This window comes from Caretta caretta, chromosome 20 (assembly GCF_965140235.1).
Source record: "Caretta caretta isolate rCarCar2 chromosome 20, rCarCar1.hap1, whole genome shotgun sequence".
Taxonomy (NCBI): domain Eukaryota; kingdom Metazoa; phylum Chordata; order Testudines; family Cheloniidae; genus Caretta; species Caretta caretta.
The window spans coordinates 10717786-10723785 of NC_134225.1; positions in this window are offsets into that span (position 1 = coordinate 10717786).

Consider the following 6000-nt stretch of genomic DNA (forward strand, 5'->3'; position numbering starts at 1 on the left):
GCTCAGCTCCGCTACTGGCTGGGGTTTACTGTTAGCGCTGGCTCATTTCATCCTTGCCCCAAAGCCCCTGCTGCCGGCTGCACCGAGCCACTTGGTCCCCACAGCACCCCGGGCTCAGGCAGCCTCCCCTGCAGCAGTGGCTGGGTGAGGTAGGTGTGTCTGATTTTAGGGTTCGACAGAGATGGGGCCAGCGCCAGTGTAAATCAGGGCAGCCACGCTCAGATCAGGGCCCAAAGGCAAAGGATCTGGCTCATCATTCATGCACTAATATCACTGTGCTGGCATTTCTCCAGCACTGTTTGACTAAACACTGCCCGGTGCCATTCACAGGAAAGTCCTTCCCACCACTGACAAGCAGCCACCTCTGGAGTGAGGTGCAGCAGCTGTTTAAATGAGCACAGCAACACTGCTAGCCAGTTAGGCAGGAAGTGAAGAAGAGCCCCGCATCCAGGGGAAACTGCAGGGGGCTTGAGGGAAGGAATCTGGCCAGGACGCTGGTGGGAGGGGGAGCCAGAACTCCTGCCAGTTGTGTGGAGGGGTCGTGCGCTCACCATGAGGGTTTATACAGGTCTCGGTGTCACTGTTTCAGCCAGGAAGGGATTTGGCATCATTACCCCATTTTACATGTGGGCAGAGAGGTGAAGTAACTTGCCCCAAGCTAGGAACAGAACCCAGTCCTGGTGCCCCGGCCCCCTCTGCTCTAATCCATTAAACTCCACTCCCCTACCCAGAGCTGGGAAGAGAACCCAGGAGTCCTGGCTCCCAGCCCCCCACTCGACTCACGGCCTCTCCAGTCAATAGTTTGCATTTCAGAGCATCCCACTCGCTGGACAGAAGGCCCAGACTCTGAGGTCAGGTGCAGTGCTGGGGCACCTGTGATTCGGTATTTTGCCCAAAGGCTGTGACTGGGGAAGGGGGGACAGCCTGGCCCATGTCCACTGGACTCTTGCAGCCCAAGCCCTCAGCGACATAGACACCCCAGCCCCTCAAGCCGGGCCAGACCGCTCAGTCCGCTGCTCACACCAGCGTCCTTTCCCGGCTGATAGACCAGCCTGGGTATGACCATCCCCACAGGATGGGTGCAGCTTATGAGCACAGCTCCTCCTGGGCCACTGAGCACAGGGAACCGGCACAGGTGTGAGAAGGGGCCCTTAAACAGGGGCATTTCCTCCCCCCACCCCACTACCATCCCCTGGCGCTGAGTCATGGAGCCAGAGCTGACACAAAGGAACCCCAGTCTCTATGACACACACCACCCAGTGCCAAGCAATGACACCATCAGACTTAACCCTGGGGTCACGGTGCTGCTATCCACAGAGCCGCTCTCCCCGCTTTCCCCACCCGCCCGGTCTGGGTTCCCCCCACACACAGCTGTGCCCGGCTGATGTCCCATGTGGAGTGGAGTGCTGCTTTGCTCGTTAAAGCTGAGTTTGTTGTCTGGCAGGTGGTGCCAAGCGTGGTGATGGGGAGGCAGGCGAGTGCTTCCAAGATTTATTGGCTTTAATTAATTAACATGTTTGTTTCTCCCACAGTTGCTGGGCCCCGCTGAGCACTCGGCTCTGGCGCATTTGCCGCTTTACAAACCCACTCAGTAAAAGGTTTCAGAGTAACAGCGGTGTTAGTCTGTATTCGCAAAAAGAAAAGGAGTACTTGTGGCACCTTAGAGACTAACCAATTTATTTGAGCATGAGCTCACGAAAGCTCATGCTCAAATAAATTGGTTAGTCTCTAAGGTGCCACAAGTACTCCTTTTCTCTTTCCACTCAGTAAAAACAATTCCTGATCTGCAGCCCCGGCCAGATTAACTCCAGCCGCGCCACCAAGTACCTGAGCCTTTCACACAGCTATAGCGTCTTCTACATAGGCACCCCCTGGGACAGGATAATGCTCGGCCCCATTTACAGATGGGCAAACTGAGGCCCAGAGCATAGCGGCCAGATTTCCCAAAGTGCTCAGCGTGACGCTGGCAGACCAGGCGCCAGCTCGTGCCAAGGTCCCCGTGTCTGAGTTGAACACTGACCAACCCCGAGCAGGAACTCGTCTGGCTCAGCTGTGTACTCGTGTTGTTACAATAGATATTAGGGTGACAAGAATGTGTTTAGTGTTTAGACTTTATTGAATGCTTGTGAGCTGCTGCAGCATTAATCTCACTTAGAGCCTCTGGATCCCATCTCGTAAGGTCATATTTGTGCATTTGCATTGTGAGTCTCTGTGTAAATCACCAGCCAGGAGAGAGACATTCACTAGTGTGAAGGGCTGAGCTTCAACAGAAGGTGTTACGCCCAGGGCTGAAAGTAAGTCTCGGGACTTTCCGGTACGGGGCTGGGCTGGGGGAGGTCAGAGCCAGCACCTGCCCACCCTGTACCGGCAAGTGCCTCCTTCCCCCTCCCCAGGGTAACAGCAGCAGCCGGGGACTGTGGCAGCAATTTAAAGGGCCCGGGGCGGTAGCGGTGGCCGGAGCCCTGGGACCTTTAAATCATCCCCAGAGCCCCGCCACCGCTTCCCCAGGGCTCCAGCAGCAGGGCTCCGGGGACAGGGCTCCGGCCGCCACTACTGCCCCGAGCCCTTTAAATCGTCCCCGGAGCCTGCCGGAGCCCTGGGGAATCAGCAGCAGCGAGGCTCTGGGGATGATTAAAGGGCCCAGGGCTCGGCCGCCACTACCGCCTCGGGCCCTTTAAATCACCACCCCAGCCCTGCCATCGCTACCCCAGGGCTCCGGCAGCGGGGTCTGGCAGCAATTTAAAAAGCCGGGGGCTCCAGCTGCTGCTGGGAGCCGCAGGCCCTGTAAATCGCACCTGGGGAAGCCGATCCACCCCAGTACAGTGCACCGGCTCTTGTCAGTATGCCGTACCAGGGCATACCAGCTTACTTTCACCTCTGGTTACACCCTTTCCAAAAGACAAGGCCATCGATACCAGATGGACTATTGTGGGACTGGAATTTCCCTACGGAGCCTCAACAAGAGGACAAAAGATGTGTCCTGTCTCCTCCCTGGGAAGATGAATTCTGCAAGTGGAGTCCTCCCAGCAGTTCAGAGCACATGGCAGAAGGGAGATGAAAACCCCAAACAAAAGGAATTTGGCATCTCTATGGTGCGTGGCCTCGGGGGGGGCCAGGTGTTTCTAAGCGTAAGTGAGTGCTCCCTTGCTGCTTAGCCTGGCTCAGCCCGACAGGCACATGGAGCTTGCTGATTAGAGACACTTCTAATCCCTTCTGAAATTTAAGATTGGAAGGTGCGTGTGTGTCCGTGTGTGCGCGTGCGTGCCTGCATGTGTGTGTGTTTACCTGCTTCACCCTTGTAAAGAACTCTCTGGTTTCCTTTCTCCAGTTAATAAATCTGTATGTAGTTTACTATAGGACTGGCTACAAGCGTTGTCGTGGGTGTGAGATCTGAGGTACAACTGACCTGGGGTAAGTGACCGGTCCTTTAGGATTGGAAGTAACCTGACTATTGCTGTGATCCCTGGTGAAAGGGACCATCTGTCACAAGGGGATGCTCACCTGGGTGGCGAGATAGATGGGAGTACCCAGGGGGACTGGGTGTGACTCCAGGTTAAGGCTGGCATAGTGCCTGAGGAGTTTACCCTCAATGACTGGTTGGAGAAATCTCAGTACAGCTCTCACAGCCAGTTTGGGGTTGTGCCCTGCTTCCTAACAGCCTGCCCCGAGGTTTGTACCACGCTCTTGAGCTATCTCAGGCCGCGTTAAACTCACCCCTCCTGCTTGGAGCAATGGAGACACCCCTGCCCCCCACTGAAAGCCGGGGTGCTGAACACTTTGGAAAATGTCAGTTACAGATTCTGTGGTAGCAGCCGCAGGAACTGAACCCTGTTCACTTCAATGCAGAGCCTGAAACCACCCTTCTTCCAGGCACCAGTCCTGGGGAGGTGCCCCCCCATGTCTGGGCCTTGTGGAGGGACCAACACACCATGCTCTCTCTCAAGGGGGCTTGGTATTTGCCCTTAGTTTGGGCTATATTTACCCCCCACTTTATCGCGGTGGGATGTATCGGACCCCCATTACTGTAGTACTTCAGCACGTCACAATCCCTCCCAATACCTGTCTGAGGCAAAGCTACTATCCCCCTTTCACAGCTGGGGAAACTGTGACAGCATACACCCCTGTATTCACACCCCTACACACTACTGCAATCATACACCCCTGTATTCACACCCTACACTCTATTGTAAAATGCACCCTTGTATTCACACCCTACACACTACTATAAAATACACCCCTTTATTCACATCCTGCACATTACTGTAATACATCCCTCTATTCACACCCTCCACACTGCTGTAATAATACAGCCTTGTATTCACACCTTGCACACTACTGTAATATACCTCTCTATTTACACCCTACATATTATTGTAATACTACACCCCTGTATTCACACCCTGCATGTCACTGTAATAATAGAGCCTGTGTTCACACCCTACTGTATTACACCCCATGTATTCACACCCTACACACTACTGTAAAATACACCCCTGTATTCACATCTTACACTCTACTGTAATAATACACCCCTGTAGTCACACCCTACACTTTACTATAATAATATACCCCTGTAGTCACACCTTACATACTGCTGCAATAATCTTTGTACAAGGTGTGACCTGGTGTGCCTAGGGAAGCCCTCACTGGAAACATCAACCTCAGGGCAGCGTGCAAAAGGGAGAGCAAATACTCCCAAGACTGGTGGGTAACACTGAAGTTAAACTCCCCAACCAGCCACAAACTGTGCTTCTGATCCCGCACACTGGTGATCAAGAAGCAAAAAAGAAATCATGCAGCCCCTTATTGCATTCCAGTCTCTGGCTCCCAATCAGCACCTAGGTCCAATATAGTGAGAAGTTAGTTTAAACTCTGCTCACATATACAAAGTGGTCAGCCACGTTACCAGGTCACTATAGGTTTGGATCTTACCCAAAATATCACACTGCCAGTTAATCCTTTAGTGTCTAAAACTAAAGATTTATTATAAAGAAAATAGAAAGAACAAGACGGAAGATGTTAAATGGTAAAGCAGACACATACATACAAAGATTTCAAAGTCCATATATCAGGTTCCTAGCAATATTAGTGAGTTTGCTGGTTTGAAAGTCCCTCTGGAACACATCCACAGCTTGGATGGGTCATTCAGTCCTTTGTTCAGAGTTTGTAGAAAGGTTAGTCCAGAGGTAAGAAGCAGGAATGAAGACAAGAAGCAGGATTGAAGACAAAATGGAGAAGATGCAGCTGCCTTTTATAGTCTTTTGCCAGGCGGCTTGGTTTCCTTTGTTCCAAACACAAGCTGCTCAGCACATGGCCTGGAAGCCTTAGAGTTCTGTCCATAGGCAGGCCCCTGCATGCCTTGTTAAGTCATACGGCATATCCCTGACCCCAATGGGTTCATTGTACAGTCAATGTCCCTTGATGGCCCATCAAGCAAGCTAGGCAGTGCTGATGCCAAGCTGTCTGGGGGTGTCACCCAGATGCACAGCACAAGTTGGAAATACAGCTATACCCTACATATCTATAACTCATAATAGGAAGGTGATACTAACATATAAACAAGATTATCCTACTTGGCAAATCACACATCTTTGCAGATACCCCACCCGGCACACCTGGCACAAGTCATTGCCATTTTACAATATTGGTATTCATAATATCGTAAAGTGTCCCCCAGATTCCATGCAGCGTCAGACATGCCATGCCTTGTAAGGTATCATTTGAAAACTCATAATTTTCTGGTCAGTGTTGTCCTGGTAAAATATGTGTGGCAACATTCTACTTGAAATTATAAGAGTCCCCTGTCTGGTGTTAGTAACGCATGCTCCAAACCCCACAACGCTGTCCAAACAGAAGTTGGCAAACAGGTCTGTCCTACACAAAGGAATGTGTGCTTACCTTAATTTGCATTTAGCAGTAATCAGAGTCATCAAGCAGGAAGGGAAACAAAGGAAGCTCAAACAGGTGAGAAAAAGCAGCAGGGAACATCCTTCCACATAG